Source organism: Lissotriton helveticus, chromosome 12, assembly GCF_964261635.1.
Source record: "Lissotriton helveticus chromosome 12, aLisHel1.1, whole genome shotgun sequence".
NCBI lineage: Eukaryota > Metazoa > Chordata > Amphibia > Caudata > Salamandridae > Lissotriton > Lissotriton helveticus.
Window position 1 is genome coordinate 357,853,745 of NC_136073.1, and position 18,520 is coordinate 357,872,264.

The following is an 18,520-nucleotide window of genomic DNA, read 5'->3' on the forward strand; positions in this document are numbered from 1 at the left end:
CCAAACCCACACATTTCTGAAAAGTAGACACCCGGGGGCTTCCAAGGAGGTATGGCTTGCGTGGATCCTCCAACGTTCCTTTACCCAGAATCCCTTGCAAACCTCATTTTTTGCTTGGAAAAAATCATTTTTTTTCACACGTTTTAGTGTGGGAAAGCGTGGCATCACTGGGCTCACACAAATTACCTCCCACCCAGCGTTCCCAAAGGTCTCCCGATAAAAATGGTACCTCACTTGCGTGGGTAGGCATAGCGGCTGCTTTAGGAAAAGGCCCAATTCATACTGTGGAGACGAAAACATTACCTTTAGCCAAATAATCTTATTTTTTGAGGGGGTCACCTGAGCTTTTGGCCGGGGGCTTGGCAGGCATCTTTGGAAACTACCAAACCCACACAGTTCTGAGAACTAGACACCCGGGGGAGTCCAGGGTGGTATGGCATGCGTGGGTCCCCCAATGTTTTCCTACCCAGAAACCCCTGCAAACCTGAAATTTTGGTCCAAAAACCAACTTTTCCATACTTTTTTGGGTGGGATCTCGCTGCCGGAACAAATGTCCTACCACCCAGCGTTTCCCTTGTTCTCCCGAGTAAAATGATACCTCACTTGTGTGGGTGGGCCAAAGGCAAGTGACTTAGGCTGGGGTGCTTAATTTGTAAAACGTAAATATGAGTAAAAACTACCTTTTTCAAAATTCATTTTTGGGGTGTTCTGCTTTGGGGCACCCACACAAGTGAGGTATCCTTTTACTCGGGAGAACAAGGGGAACGCAGGGTGGTACGACTTTTTTGCCGGCACGGCGATCCCACGCCAAAATGTTTGGAAAAGTGCAATTTTTACCTAATTTTAAGGTTTGCAGAGAGTTCTGGGTAGGAACACATTGGGGGACCCATGCATGCCATACCTCCCTGGACTCCCCCGGGTGTCTAGTTTTCAGAACTGTTTGGGTTTGCTACTTTGCAAAGAATACCACCGAGCCCCGGGCCACAAATTCAGATCCCCCCCCCCCAAAATCAAGGTAGTTTTGCAATAAGGTAATGTAAATTCACCACCGTACGATTTGAACCGTTTCCTGTTGCAGCCACTATGTCTACCCACGCAAGTGAGGTACCGTTTTTTTCGGGAGACCTGGGGGCACGCTGGGTGGGTAGAAATTTGTTGATCCACGCAGATTCCTGAACTTTCCACCACAGAAATGTGAGGAAAATGTGTTTTTTGGTCACATTTTTATGTTTTCAAGGAGTTCTGGGTAGGAAAACATTGAGGGACCCACGCATGCCATACCTCCCTGGACTCCCCCGGGTGTCTACTTTTCAGAAATGTGTGGGTTTGGTAGGTTTCCCTAGATGGCTGTCTCGCACGTGGCCAGAAACCCAGGTAGCCCCTCTTGCAAAAGCTGGAGAATTCATGTCCACCAGCTTTTGCAAGAGGGGTTACCCGGGTTTTTGGCCCCGTGCGAGACAGCCATCTAGGGAAACCTACCAAACCCACACATTTCTGAAAAGTAGACACCCGGGGGCTTCCAAGGAGGTATGGCTTGCGTGGATCCTCCAACGTTCCTTTACTCAGAATCCCTTGCAAACCTCATTTTTTGCTTGGAAAAAATCATTTTTTTCCACACGTTTTAGTGTGGGAAAGCGTGGCATCACTGGGCTCACACAAATTACCTCCCACCCAGCGTTCCCCAAGGTCTCCCGATAAAAATGGTACCTCACTTGCGTGGGTAGGCATAGCGGCTGCTTTAGGAAAAGGCCCAATTCATACTGTGGAGACGAAAACATTACCTTTAGCCAAATAATCTTATTTTTTGAGGGGGTCACCTGAGCTTTTGGCCCGGGGCTTGGCAGGCATCTTTGGAAACTACCAAACCCAAACAGTTCTGAGAACTAGACACCCGGGGGAGTCCAGGGTGGTATGGCATGCGTGGGTCCCCCAATGTTTTCCTACCCAGAAACCCCTGCAAACCTGAAATTTTGGTCCAAAAACCAACTTTTCCATACTTTTTTGGGTGGGATCTCGCTGCCGGAACAAATGTCCTACCACCCAGCGTTTCCCTTGTTCTCCCGAGTAAAATGATACCTCACTTGTGTGGGTGGGCCAAAGGCAAGTGACTTAGGCTGGGGTGCTTAATTTGTAAAACGTAAATATGAGTAAAAACTACTTTTTTCAAAATTCATTTTTGGGGTGTTCTGCTTTGGGGCACCCACACAAGTGAGGTATCCTTTTACTCGGGAGAACAAGGGGAACGCAGGGTGGTACGACTTTTTTGCCGGCACGGCGATCCCACGCCAAAAAGTTTGGAAAAGTGCAATTTTTACCTAATTTTAAGGTTTGCAGAGAGTTCTGGGTAGGAAAACATTGGGGGACCCATGCATGCCATACCTCCCTGGACTCCCCCGGGTGTCTAGTTTTCAGAACTGTTTGGGTTTGCTACTTTGCAAAGAATACCACCGAGCCCCGGGCCACAAATTCAGATCCCCCCCCCAAAATCAAGGTAGTTTTGCAATAAGGTAATGTAAATTCACCACCGTACGATTTGAACCGTTTCCTGTTGCAGCCACTATGTCTACCCACGCAAGTGAGGTACCGTTTTTTTCGGGAGACCTGGGGGCACGCTGGGTGAGTGGAAATTTGTTGATCCACTCAGATTCCAGAACTTTCCACCACAGAAATGTGAGGAAAATGTGTTTTTTTGGTCACATTTTTATGTTTTCAAGGGATTCTGGGTAACAAAACCTGGGGGTAGGCAGACGAGTCACCCCATCCTGAATTCCCCTGGGTGTCTAGTTTTCAAAAATGTATAGGTTTGCTAGGTTTCCCTAGGTGCTGGCAGAGCTACGGCGCAAAAACAAAAGGTAGTCTTTTTGTCCGAATCGTGCTAAATTTCACTGGGAAATTGAGGTGCGACCATGCTGCGTTTTGCGCTGTTTTATGTCGCAGCCACTATGCCTACCCACGCAAGTGAGGTACCGTTTTTTTCGGGAGACCTGGGGGCACGCTGGGTGAGTAGAAATTTGTTGATCCACGCAGATTCCAGAACTTTCCACCACAGAAATGTGAGGAAAATGTGTTTTTTTGGTCACATTTTTATGTTTTCAAGGGATTCTGGGTAACAAAACCTGGGGGTAGGCAGACGAGTCACCCCATCCTGGATTTCCCTGGGTGTCTAGTTTTCAAAAATGTATAGGTTTGCTAGGTTTCCCTAGGTGCTGGCAGAGCTACGGCGCAAAAACAAAAGGTAGTCTTTTTGTCCGAATCGGGCTAAATTTCACTGGGAAATTGAGGTGCGACCATGCTGCGTTTTGCGCTGTTTTATGTCGCAGCCACTATGCCTACCCACGCAAGTGAGGTACCATTTTTTTCGGGAGACCTGGGTGCACGCTGGGTGAGTGGAAATTTGTTGATCCACGCAGATTCCAGAACTTTCCACCACAGAAATGTGAGGAATATGTGTTTTTTTGGTCAAATATTTATGTTTTCAAGGGATTCTGGGTAACAAAACCTGGGGGTAGGCAGACGAGTCACCCCATCCTGAATTCCCCTGGGTGTCTAGTTTTCAAAAATGTATAGGTTTGCTAGGTTTCCTTAGGTGCTGGCAGAGCTACGGCGCAAAAACAAAAGGTAGTCTTTTTGTCCGAATCGTGCAAAATTTCACTGGGAAATTGAGGTGCGACCATGCTGCGTTTTGCGCTGTTTCATGTCGCAGCCACTATGCCTACCCACGCAAGTGAGGTACCATTTTTTTCGGGAGACCTGGGGGCACGCTGGGTGGGTGGAAATTTGTTGATCCACGCAGATTCCAGAACATTCCACCACAGAAATGTGAGGAAAATGTGTTTTTTTGGTCAAATTTTTATGTTTGTAAGGGATTCTGGGTAACAAAACCTGGGGGTAGGCAGACGAGTCACCCCATCCTGAATTGCCCTGGGTGTATAGTTTTCAGAAATGTATAGGTTTGCTAGTTTTCCCTAGGTGCTGGCAGAGCTACGACGTAAAAACAAAAGGTAGTCTTTTTGTCCGAATCGTGCTAAATTTCACTGGGAAATTGAGGTGCGACCATGCTGCGTTTTGCACGGTTTCATGTCGCACCCACTATGCCTACCCACGCAAGTGAGGTACCATTTTTTTCGGGAGACCTGGGGGCACGCTGGGTGGGTGGAAATTTGTTGATCCACGCAGATTCCAGAACTTTCCACCACAGAAATGTGAGGAAAATGTGTTTTTTTGGTCAAATTTTTATGTTTGTAAGGGATTCTGGGTAACAAAACCTGGAGGTAGGCAGACGAGTCACCCCATCCTGAATTGCCCTGGGTGTCTAGTTTTCAGAAATGTATAGGTTTGCTAGGTTTCCCTAGGTGCTGGCAGAGCTACGGCGTAAAAACAAAAGGTAGTCTTTTTGTCCGAATCGTGCTAAATTTCACTGGGAAATTGAGGTGCGACCATGCTGCGTTTTGCGCGGTTTCATGTCGCAGCCACTATGCCTACCCACGCAAGTGAGGTACCATTTTTTTCGGGAGACCTGGGGGCACGCTGGGTGGGTGGAAATTTGTTGATCCACGCAGATTCCAGAACTTTCCACCACAGAAATGTGAGGAAAATGTGTTTTTTTGGTCAAATTTTTATGTTTGTAAGAGATTCTGGGTAACAAAACCTGGGGGTAGGCAGACGAGTCACCCCATCCTGAATTGCCCTGGGTGTCTAGTTTTCAGAAATGTATAGGCTTGCTAGGTTTCCCTAGGTGCTGGCAGAGCTACGGCGCAAAAACAAAAGGTAGTCTTTTTGTCTGAATCGTGCTAAATTTCACTGGGAAATTGAGGTGCGACCATGCTGCGTTTTGCGCTGTTTCATGTCGCAGCCACTATGCCTACCCACGCAAGTGAGGTACCATTTTTTTCGGGAGACCTGGGGGCACACTGGATGGATGGAAATTTGTTGATCCACGCAGATTCCAGAACTTTCCACCACAGAAATGTGAGGAAAATGTGTTTTTTTGGTCATATTTGTTTGTTTGAAAGGGATTCTGGGTAACAAAACCTGGGGATAGGCAGACGAGTCACCCCATCCTGATTTGCCCTGGGTGTCTAGTTTTCAGAAATGTATAGGTTTGCTAGGTTTCCCTAGGTGCTGGCTGAGCTACGGCGCAAAAACAAAAGGTAGTCTTTTTGTCCGAATCGTGCAAAATTTCACTGGGAAATTGAGGTGCGACCATGCTGCGTTTTGCGCTGTTTCATGTCGCAGCCACTATGCCTATCCACGCAAGTGAGGTACAATTTTTTTCGGGAGACCTGGGGGCACGCTGGGTGGGTGGAAATTTGTTGATCCACGCAGATTCCAGAACTTTCCACCACAGAAATGTGAGGAAAATGTGTTTTTTTGGTCAAATTTTTTTGTTTGAAACGGATTCTGGGTAACAAAACCTGGGGGTAGGCAGACGAGTCACCCCATCCTGAATTTCCCTGATTGTCTAGTTTTCAAAAATGTATAGGGTTGCTAGGTTTCCCTTGGTGCTGGCAGAGCTACGGCGCAAAAACAAAAGGTAGTCTTTTTGTCCGAATCGTGCTAAATTTCACTGGGAAATTGAGGTGCGACCATGCTGCGTTTTGCGCGGTTTCATGTCGCAGCCACTATGCCTACCCACACAAGTGAGGTACCATTTTTTTCGGGAGACCTGGGGGCACGCTGGGTGGGTGGAAATTTGTTGATCCACGCAGATTCCAGAACTTTCCACCACAGAAATGTGAGGAAAATGTGTTTTTTTGGTCAAATCTTTATGTTTGAAAGGGATTCTGGGTAACAAAACCTGGGGGTAGGCAGACGAGTCACCCCATCCTGAATTGCCCTGGGTGTCTAGTTTTCTAAAATGTATAGGGTTGCTAGGTTTCCCTAGGTGCTGGCAGAGCTACGGCGCAAAAACAAAAGGTAGTCTTTTTGTCTGAATCGTGCTAAATTTCACTGGGAAATTGAGGTGCGACCATGCTGCGTTTTGCGCTGTTTCATGTCGCAGCCACTATGCCTACCCACGCAAGTGAGGTACCATTTTTTTCGGGAGACCTGGGGGCACACTGGATGGATGGAAATTTGTTGATCCACGCAGATTCCAGAACTTTCCACCACAGAAATGTGAGGAAAATGTGTTTTTTTGGTCATATTTGTTTGTTTGAAAGGGATTCTGGGTAACAAAACCTGGGGATAGGCAGACGAGTCACCCCATCCTGAATTGCCCTGGGTGTCTAGTTTTCAGAAATGTATAGGTTTGCTAGGTTTCCCTAGGTGCTGGCAGAGCTACGGCGCAAAAACAAAAGGTAGTCTTTTTGTCCGAATCGTGCAAAATTTCACTGGGAAATTGAGGTGCGACCATGCTGCGTTTTGCGCTGTTTCATGTCGCAGCCACTATGCCTACCCACGCAAGTGAGGTACAATTTTTTTCGGGAGACCTGGGGGCACGCTGGGTGGGTGGAAATTTGTTGATCCACGCAGATTCCAGAACTTTCCACCACAGAAATGTGAGGAAAATGTGTTTTTTTGGTCAGATTTTTTTGTTTGAAAGGGATTCTGGGTAACAAAACCTGGGGGTAGGCAGACGAGTCACCCCATCCTGAATTTCCCTGGTTGTCTAGTTTTCAAAAATGTATAGGGTTGCTAGGTTTCCCTTGGTGCTGGCAGAGCTACGGCGCAAAAACAAAAGGTAGTCTTTTTGTCCGAATCGTGCTAAATTTCACTGGGAAATTGAGGTGCGACCATGCTGCGTTTTGCGCGGTTTCATGTCGCAGCCACTATGCCTACCCACACAAGTGAGGTACCATTTTTTTCGGGAGACCTGGGGGCACGCTGGGTGGGTGGAAATTTGTTGATCCACGCAGATTCCAGAACTTTCCACCACAGAAATGTGAGGAAAATGTGTTTTTTTGGTCAAATTTTTATGTTTGAAAGGGATTCTGGGTAACAAAACCTGGGGGTAGGCAGACGAGTCACCCCATCCTGAATTGCCCTGGGTGTCTAGTTTTCTAAAATGTATAGGGTTGCTAGGTTTCCCTAGGTGCTGGCAGAGCTACGGCGCAAAAAGAAAAGGTAGTCTTTTTGTCCGAATCGTGCTAAATTTCACTGGGAAATTGAGGTGCGACCATGCTGCGTTTTGCGCTGTTTCATGTCGCAGCCACTATGCCTACCCACGCAAGTGAGGTACCATTTTTTTCGGGAGACCTGGGGGCACGCTGGGTGGGTGGAAATTTGTTGATCCACGCAGATTCCAGAACTTTCCACCACAGAAATGTGAGGAAAATGTGTTTTTTTGGTCAAATTTTTATGTTTGAAATGGATTCTGGGTAACAAAACCTGGGGGTAGGCAGACGAGTCACCCCATCCTGAATTGCCCTGGGTGTCTAGTTTTCTAAAATGTATAGGGTTGCTAGGTTTCCCTAGGTGCTGGTGATCCAGCGGGCTATAGAAAATATATCATAAACTACGCTACCCAACTTCATAACCTATAAACAAAATTCTAAACTAAATATGGACCCATTTATAAACCTGATATATTTTAGGCCTACTGAATCAGGTGGTCAGAATAAATCTATATACACATTATCTACAAACTATATACATATTTATACATTTGCAGAAAGAATATTGTCATTAGAATAAAACCCAACCATTTAAATGACCACCATAGGCGACGTGATCTAGCTAATAGTAACCTACACTTCTGAATAACCAAGACCAGCTTGTTTGTCAAAAGTAAGATTTTATTTACTAAATTATGGTATATAAGTTGAAAGTTTTATAAATGAAATTTATTAGCAATAATGCAAGCATGATTATAATGAAATATGAGAAAATTACTATTTAAGCAATTGAAACAAATTTAAAGAAAATATATAAAGTTTAGCATTTCTAAAACCTAATTCCCTAACTAAGCTAAATAGATAGAAATTAAAGTAAAGTTCTTTGAGGATTCTTACGTGCTCCACGCAAAGTCCAGTAGCACATCACCCTCATCGGAAAGTCAGAAAGCAGCAGCCAGCCCAACCCTAAGGGTATGACTTTTTATACCTTTCTACGCTAACTAAACTAGCAAAGGAAAGTTTTCAGAAATCTTCGACGTCCCATTGGCTGAGAGTGACAAGTGACATGTCACCCGTTTCTCAAAAAGTTCCACTAAATCATATTTCATAGAGACCATTGTTCCTTCCACGTGAAGCCAGAAGCTTCCTCATATTGCAACAAATGTATTAAGTCATTCTCGCAGCGTCCATTGACTTTCATTATACTTCCGCGGATGCCAAGTTAAGGATTGACAAAATGTTCACTTTCGACCTTGGCCATGTCCGACAGAATGATGTCAGCTCATCAGTTTTTGCTTTGTGAATGCAGCTTCAATAAACGTTTTAATTCAGAATGGGCGTCTCGTGACTTTCTGCAGAATTATATGTCAGCTCTTTTTCTGCGGTTCAAATGACTAGGCCCAAAAGCAGGCAACTTATGTTTTCTAGTATAAAACAAACACAAGAAAAGTATTAATGTAAGAAATAAAGTAGATTCTGTATCCACCCCATGGTTTACTAATTAATTAACCCACCCGATTAATCAAAATGTTACCTAGCCATTGCAAACAAATAAAGCAGCGTTTATATCTACCTGTCTCCGTTTTTCCAAGAGACCCATATGCACCTAGAATAGTAGAAATGACATCACACAGACAAGGAAAAGCAAAACAAGCACATGCTTCTTTTATGTTTGCAGCAATTAGTAATGACAAAAACGAAAACAATAAATTATTTTATTATTTTGTACGAACAAAAAGATGCAACATTTATGCACGTTTATGAGCACACATGTTAGTCCCCCCACGTGTAAAGTTTAATCTAAGTTGTATTAGCACGACATATCACAAATCATTAATAATTTTATTCATGTTATGGAAATGTGATTTTGCGAGTTTAAACAAAATTTTGTTTTCTATCTCGCTCCATCAACTCCCTCATCTGGTGATTAACAAATCACCACACCAGCACTCAAAATTTTGGAAAATTAAATTTTTAAGAAATCGATTCAAATTCATTTGTATCAGTAAACCTAAAAGTCTGTTTCTGCATAATCTTTGCAATTAACATGACGCTCTCTATGTAACTCCTGTAATTCGATCTCCCTTTCTTCTTCTTTTCTGAGTTTATAGATTCTTTTCTTTTCTTTCAACTGTTTCTTTCTTTTATGTAACAAACAACCTAATTTGGTCAAAATAAAAATGAATACTATTATAATCAAAGGTGCCAGAATCTTGCCAAGAATTGAACTTCCGATATTATGAAACCAGTTTTTAATTGCTTGAAACCTTTTTGAAAGTTTCCCTGTAAAATGTTCTTCTTCTAAAGGAATTATCTCTGAATGCATTTGTGTAATATTCTTAATATACATTTCAATATTCTTACTTTCATCAGGTATATATGTACAGCAATGTTGGACATGTAAAATGCCACAGACTCCTCCCTCTTTTGCTAGGAGTATGTCTAAAGCAAGACGATCTTGAATTACCATGGATCTAATTGCAATAACTTCAACATTCACTAATTGAAACCCATCAGCAGTGTCAGTTGATAATATATCAACTATAGTGGACAATTTTCTGATTCTTCCTGCATTTAGGGTTATACCAACAAAAGGTATTACAGCTTGAAAAATATCTCCCAGAACTTCGGTAAAAGTTTCTCTTTTAGCTCTATTTACATAATTATGAATTTTAAACAATCCTTCTGAATCTCTGTCAACATGAAACACTTTAGGAAAAACAATTCCCACATAACAAGTTCCATACCAATGGTCTGGAAGGTTGTAGTAGGCTTTGTCACCACAAACAAAATAAATCCCAGGAAAGATAGGATCTTTTCCACCTTTAAATCCCCAACCTCCCATAATCTGATAAGTATCTTCACAGTTACTTGCACCTACAAAATAATTATCAAAAAGTGTATTATCTCTTCTAATGCAAAGCTTTCCACTAACTGGTTTGTCTATGTGAATTGCAATATTTTCAAGCATTTTGCCATTTAATTTCTCATCCTCTTTTTGCCAGAAGGCTGACTTAGTCTGCTTGACTAATTCATTTCTCTTATAAATTGCTCTTCTCTCCTCAACCATATTCAAAAATTTCTTTCCTTCAGCACTTAATTTACATGTTAGATTATTCTTGTAAGCATACTCGTAAGTGAGTTCGTTAGTAACAAGGAAATATTCTCTCATTTGTTTTGCTTTCTTATGCTTATTTAAAGCATTATCAATCTTAACATTAGCAAAAATTTCATCATAATTTGAATAGTAATATTCTAAACGACCAGTTTGATAAAATAAACTAGTTAATACACTACATGTTACAGCATAAGCGAGAGGAAGCATATTATATGTTACTCCCTCAGAAACAGAAGCAGGTAACTTAACACAGACATAGCAGTCTTTTGCATCCATTACCTTTACATATTCACTCAATAGCTTTGTGAATGTATTACTTGAAAAATCACCTATTGATTTATCTTGATGAATGTTAGGCTGATGATCAATAACTTTTGCAGATGTACTATGTTTAGTTTGGCTAACCAGAGCTTTGCTTGTTATGTTAACTTTGTGTAATTCTCTATTCATTTCTAAAGGGATAATCACAGCTAGTACCAACCAGAGCAGAACTAAAATGAGCAGACATACCAGAGTCATCTTACAGCATCTTTTAAAAACAGAACACTTTGAAGTGCTCTCCTTAACATAAGGCATTTTTAGGTTAGTTTTAGCCTCAAAAATAAAAATAAATTTTAAAATTTATATACACCCCCCTTTTAAAATATATTTTTCTTTTATAACCCTAAACAAGATTTCTTCGACCTTATGTCATACATAAGTTTTCTTCTACTAAACAGTTTTTCTTCGACCTTGTGTCAACTAACAGATTTTCTTCAGCCTTTTGCCAATTTAATAATTCTGTACTTCAATCATTGTCACTAATTTCTTGTATTTCGTTTTCTTCTTCACTACTATCATATATGTCAATAACAGGTGGAATTACTAAGTAAGTCCACTCAGGAGACTTGTATTTTTGGTTTGGTCTTATTATTCTCTTCCCTTTTCTCGATATCACTTCAATTTTTCTTCCAACTCCAACTTCTTTTCCTGGACTCTTTTGACTACTTATTTCCTCTACTTGTTCTATTGGCTTTTTGATCAATCTGACTCTCAATCTTCCACCTGGCCAGTAGTCTGCTTTTCTCACGTACTTCTTCTTTTGTTCAGAATTATTTGATTCTGACTTCCAAGTCCTTTTCTTTCTGTTTTCACTTCCACCTTCCACGTCACTTTCTTCAGTTTCGTAGTCTGAAATTTCAATTGACTCAGGAACTTCTCTATTCGGCAATTTCACTCCTTCAGGAACTTCACTTTGTCTTCCATCACTGGTACTCGGTAATTCGTTCTCCTCCTCTTCCTCAATTACCTCTAACTTCCCAGATTTCGGATTTTTGTTCCTTACTTCAGAGTTTGTTCTCTGCCTTTCGATACTCTCCTGGTCTGAAACTTCTTTTGGTTCAGCTTCTTTGTCTTCAATAGAGACAACCGAATCCTCAGTTATCTTTCCTTTTAACACATTCTCTTCACCTTCAGAATCTATTTCAATTATTTCTAAGTCTTTTCTTGTCAGATTTCCATTCACTGGCACAGTTTCCAGATGTCGACTTTCTTGTCGATCTTCAGAATCTGGAATTACTTCACCTTCTGTTCTGTCTTCTGCTTCAGAATCAGAATCATCTGTGGTATCACTTTCAACATCAGAACTCTCAGGAGTTGGTACTGGAATAGTATGACTTGGATGTATCCAACGCTTCAATCCTCTGCACTTTACAGCATTAGTAGTGATCAAGATTATCTGCCTAGGTTTCTGCCATCTAGGAGCTAGACAATTCCTTCTCCGATGTACTTTCGTTCTGACCCAATCGCCAGGTCTCAAATCATGAGTCAAAACTTTTTCATTTGATTGAGCTTCAGTTCCCACCTGATTAGACACAGAAGTTACCATATCAGATAACCTTTTACAGTAATCCAAAATTGCACTGTCATTTATGCTCAACAGTTTACCTACAGGTACAAAAGCTTGCCTCATAACTCTTCCCATTAAAATTTCATGAGGACTCAAACCTGTCTTTTTATCTGGTGTACTTCTTAATGACATCAAAACAAGTGGAAGAGCATCTGTCCACTTAATACCTGTTTCAAGACACATTTTTCCAATTCTGTTTTTGATTGTTCCATTTATTTGTTCAACTACACCTGATGCCTCTGGTCTGTATGCACAGTGTGTTTTCTGCTCAATGCTCAAAGCTTCACAAATTAACTTCATCAATTTGTTATCAAAATGGCTTCCTCCATCACTCTCAATAGTGACTGGAAAACCGTACCTTGGGATGATTTCTCTGAGCAATAGTTTTGCTACTGTAATTGAATCACAATGTCGTGTAGGGAAAGCCTCTACCCATCTTGAGAATAAGCATACAATTACAAGTACATATTTCAAACAGTTGTGTAAGGGCATTTCAATGAAATCCATTTGTAACCTGGTAAAGGGACCACCCTCTCGACCAATTATTCCTGTCCCCACCACTGATTTTCTGTTTGGATTCATTTGTTGGCATGACAAACACCTTTGACAAAAAGATTCAGCAATAGTTCTAAATTTGGTATTGAACCATGTTTCTCTAAAAAGTCTGACCATAGAATCTCTTCCTAGATGTGCAGGACCATGATATAATCTGGCCATGTCAGCAATCAAACAATTTGGTAAGACTACTCTGCCATCTTTGTAAACCCACACTCCATCTTCTTCACGTGGTCTACAATCTGATCTTAACCATAGGTCTTTTTCTTCATCATCTGCTTCGTTTTGTAAATCTCTAATCTCATGCCATGTTTCTACAACAGTTGTTAGCATTAATGAATTTGAATCAGTTTCTTTACTCCTCTCCCGATTGTATGAATAATTTTTCCTTGCGCAGTACTTTGCTGTTTCATCTGCGAAGGCATTTCCCTTGGAAATATAATCAGTTCCTCTAGTGTGCGCTGCACATTTGACAATGGCAATTTCTTTCGGCAATTGTATTGCTTCAATTAATCTTCTAATGAAAACTGCATTTTTAATTGGTGATCCTGTTGATGTCATGTATCCTCTCTGTGACCAGAGTTGTCCATAATCATGCACAACTCCGTACCCATACTGACTATCAGTAATGATGGTAACTCTTATATCCTTTGATATTTCACATGCACGAATTAAAGCAATCAATTCAGCCACTTGTGCTGAACGAACTCCTTCAAGACATGATGCTTCTTCAACATCTACAACTGTACAAACTGAGTATGAAGCTTTCAAGACACCTCCTTCGGATCTTAAGCATGAGCCATCTACAAAGTAGACAAAATCCGATTCAGACAAAGGTCTGTCTTTGATGTCTTTTCTTGGTTTAGTGCAGAATTCCATGACATCTAAACATTCATGTTCTGTCTCAATGTCATCAACAATTTCAGAATCAGGCAGTAATGTAGAAGCATTCAGATTCAAACATCTTGAAATCGAAACATTATCTGCTCCCAGTATGATTTTCTCATACTTTGTCAATCTGCTACTTGTTAAATGTTGAGTCTTACCTCTTGTCAGTAATATTTCAACTGAATGAGGCACAAAAACTTTCACAGGAAATCCCATAATGATTCCTTCACTTTGTTCGAGGCTGATACTTGTAGCTGCAACTGCTTTCAAACAACCTGGTAATGCTTTTGCAATTGGATCAAGAACTGCAGAGAAGTATGCAATAGGTTTCTTTAAATTTCCATGTCTCTGTATTAATACAGATAATGCACATCCTTCTCTCTCACTGCAATACAGTTCAAAATCTTTCTCATAATTTGGCATACCTAAAGCAGGAGCTTGGCATAAGCTCTTTTTCAGGTTCTCAAAAGATTCCATCTCAGCATCATTGAGAATAATTGGATCTTTTACATCTGACTTTGTCAATCTTTGTAGTGGTTTTGCAATTACTGAAAATCCACTTATCCATTGTCGACAGTAACCTACCATTCCCAGGAACATTCTGACCTGTCTTTGTGTTCTTGGCGGTAACATTGCTTGAATCATTTTTATTCTCTCTATTGTTACTTGTCTTTTTCCTTTTGCAATTCTGTGACCAAGATATTTTACTTCTTGTTTGCAAAACTGTAGTTTTGCTGGGGACACTTTATGTCCTTCTTCTGCAAGGCGATTTAACAGAATTATTGTGTCTGTTACACAATTTTCTCTTGTCTTTGCAGCTATTAACAAATCATCAATATACTGTACCAACGTAGACCTACCTGGTAAGTCTAAATCTTCTAATGATCTTTTTAACAATTCATTAAAGATTGAAGGACTTTCTGTATAGCCCTGAGGGATTCTTGTCCATCCAAGGGTCTTACCTTGGAATCTGAAAGCAAAGATTTCATAACTGTCTGGATGTAAGGGAACAGTAAAGAATGCATTGCAAAGGTCAATGACTGTGTACCATTCAGCATCATGTGGAATCTGAAATAGAATTACTGCTGGATTTGGAACCACAGGACAACATGGAATGACAATTTGATTAACCTTTCTCAAATCTTGTACGATCCTAAATGTTCCGTTAGACTTTTTAACTCCCATAATTGGTGAATTACAAGAGCTACTCTTCATTTCCTTTAATACGCCTTGCTTGATTAACTTTTCAATTATAGGTGTAATACCTTCAATTGTTTCTGTTTTCATTTTATATTGTGGAGTGTTTGGAAATTCTATTCCCTGTTTCAATGCAATTTTTACAGGATCTACGTTTTTCATTAGACCCATCTCATTCCCAGTAAAATCCCATATTTCAGATTTCACTGTTTCTTTTAGCTCTTCAGGTAAATCCTTTTCTTCAAATGCAGGAAACAATTTTGTTTCTTCTGCTTCCATCATCATCATTGTCATCCTGTATAAACCATCTTCCTCCATTGTTTGTAACTCAACTCCATCAGGAGAACAATATATTCTGCAATTCATTTTACATAGGATGTCTCTACCTAATAGATTTACTGGACTACTATTACAAACCACAAATCTGTGTTTGTCTCTGTAATTTCCAATTTCAACTGGTACTGGATCAGTTAAGTCTGTTTTAATTTGCTGATTACTTACTCCCACAACTTGGATGGTATCCCCAGAGAGAGGTAGGTTTTCAATTTCCACTGATCTAACAGTAGAACGGGTAGCACCAGTGTCCACTAGAAAAGTGATGTCTACATCATTAACTTTCCCGTTTACATAAGGACCAGACTGGTCAACCTCAAGAGTGGCTCCAACAACACACTCTTCCTCCTCTCTCGGGCACCGTCAGCAATAATCATCAGAATCACTGTCTTGACTTTCTGCTAATAAAAATTGTTGTGAAGCATTTTGCATTTGAGCCCTTTGTTGCTTTTGCTGTTTTTGTGGTTTTATTACCTGTTCACTTCCCTGAAATCCCACGTTTGGATTATATTTTTGAACTCCCCCACAATTCGGAAAAGGTGGTTGTGGCAATTGGTCTTGACGATTATTCACCTGTTGTTGTTGCTGTTGTTGTAACTGTCGCTGAATATTAAATTCGTTTAACCCTTGTTGCATCTGTAGCTGTTGCTGCAGGTTAACACCATTCTGCATCTGTGGATTCAATAAGGGATTCTTTAAGTTTTTAGGAGGATGAGGACACTCGTCCCTCCAATGTCCAATTTCGCCACAATTAAAACAAGGTAATCTTTGTTTCAACTCTTCTATCTTTGGGCTAAATTTCTTTGGGAAATTATTACCTTTAAACTTTCCTTGTATCTGGTTTGTATTTCCAGTTTGAACAAAATTAGTGTTCTTATTTCCCATGCTGGCAGTCTGTTGCTCAGCCACCTTTACCTGAGCCCACATGGCTTTCTCCTTCAGCTTCTTCTGTTTTACCTCTATTTCATCGCTACAATATTTTGCTTTTCTTAGAATATCATCTACAGATAGTGATTGCCATCCGACAATACTAGTTCTGATCATTTCTCCAATTTCAGGTTTTAGTCCATAAACAAATCTATAGACAAAATGACTCATGTCTTTTTCATCTAATTTTTCATAACCACTGTATTGTTTAAAGATTAACAATAGTCTTTCATAAAAAGAATGAACTGATTCTTTTGTTTCCTGTTCTGTTCTTTCTATTTTAACCCAATCAACTTCTTTGGGTGGAATTTTGTTTTTCATCCAAACAATTACTTTCTCATAAAAATCCATTACAAGTGGATTTGGAGCGCCTGTTTCTTTGATTCGTTCAGGTTCTGCTTTTGGCCAACTAATAGATATTTTACATTCTGTCCAAAGATCAGATGGAACTACAATGTCAAAAAATCCATCTAAATCAATCCACAGAACTTTTGACACTTTGATAAATCTATCAACTTGCCTGTACCACTCGACTGGTTTTTCCCTCAATTTTGGAAAGTCATTTGTAAATAACAGAATGTCCTGTCTCGACCACGGGATATGAACATATCCTCCACCTGCAACTTCTCTCATTGGAAATTGTTTTGACAATTTATCCAATCTTTCATCTTCCTTCTTTTTCGTCCATTTTACTCTCCATTTATTCAGTTCTCCTAGCTTTTTGATATAGACAATCAAATCTTTAATGTGAACTATTCTTCCCATTGAGTTCAAACTCTCAATGTCACTTTCTGAAAAGTCTAATCTGTAATGCTTTGCAAAATTCTTTTGTTTACTCACATCGATTTCAAGTTCTGCAGCTAGATCCTCTAATTGATCATATTTATTTTTCGTTTTCCACTGAATGCTTTTGCAAATGAACAGTAGTTCATCATCCCGATAGTAATTTAAACTATCTGGGCCAATTGTTCCAATTATTAATTCTTCGATATTCGCTTTTAATTTGGCCACATCAAGTTTTGGTGTGGTTACCCTGACTTCAGGACTCCCTATATCTGACATAGCACCCATTGGTGTTTTTGGAGATAAATCCTCATTAAAAGTTAAATCAGGCATTCTTGATTTAGAAGTGTTTAATTCCGTTAAATCTGAATAAAATTTTTCAGCAGCCTTTTGAATTTCTGTATTTAAAGGAATAGTTAATCCATTTTTGTTTGTATTCTTTTGATCAAATACAGGCTGAACAGGACCAATTGTTACTGGAACTGTGACAGCTTCCATGCCTTTTGTCATTCTTTTAATTAATTCTTCTTTAGATCTTAAATATTCATTATAATCAACATCTTCAACATTTCTTGTCTCTCTTGCATAATCTTTTGGAGGTTCCCTTGCTCTTGGAGTCATTGTAAAATGTCTACCTTCATTTCGAGCATTCTCGAATTCTGATCTTCTAGGAGTTTCAGTGATTTCACAATTATTTGGATAAAGTTTAGGAGCTTCACTAATTGGAGGTGCACTCGGTGAAGTTTCAGTAGAAACCACCGGAGTAGACCATGATCTAGGAGGTCTCAAAGGCTGATTAGGCTGATTCTTTCTAGTAGTTGTATATATTTCTTCCATAACTGCATCCTCAGATTCACTTTCCATAGATTTCCCTGTAGGAGAACCCATTACCATTTCATGAATTAAATACAATCCTTCACTCATGTTTCCCTGTCTCCACATTCGCAATCTATCTTCATGAGTTTCTCTTTTCCAAGATGGATTTTTAGAAGGTCTTTTAATTCCACTAGCTTCTCTTTGTAACTGATACATCTCGTCTTCCCACTCAACTAAAGCTTCAAATTGAGTTGGTCTCGGTTTTGGAACAAGAGCATTCATTTTCTCTCGTAAATTTCTTAAAACTCTTACATTAAATGAACCATCATCAGGCCAAGCTAAAACACCGTCGTTTTTAGTATAGCGTTTCCAACTGTCGAACCATAAGACAGTATGATATCCGTATTCACCTTCCATGTACGCTGCAGGTGTTTTATACTTATGAAGTAGTTTACCACCTCGCGTTTCGATTTTCTTGTCAGGTGAAAATAAATTTTTGAATTTCTGAAATAATGTTGTCTTTTTCTCAACATGTTTAAAATGATAACTCATTTTTAAAAGTTAAATTTAATTCACAAAATCGTTCGTAAAATATTTCCGGGATGTTCCGCAAAACAACCAATCCGTGCGCGAAACACACCAACAAGCCAATAACAGTTGAGCTACGTCACTTTTCTGCTCAACCAATAAATTTGGAGATTTTCCGAAGGACCAATCAGCTCACAGGCCGTCAGAGACTTAAGAGCCAATCAGAATACAGCTTGTGACGTAGGTCACCCAATCCCAGCGCTGCTCTGTGACGTACACAGCAGCTGCGGTTTCTCGCTTCTCACTCCTGGCGCTTACCCCTCCTTCACAAAATCTTTTCACAGCGCCATTTTAAGGGCACTTTTCAGTGTAAATTAATTCTTAACAATGACTATAAAGACAACATCTGTTCGTTTCACTATTTAGGATAGT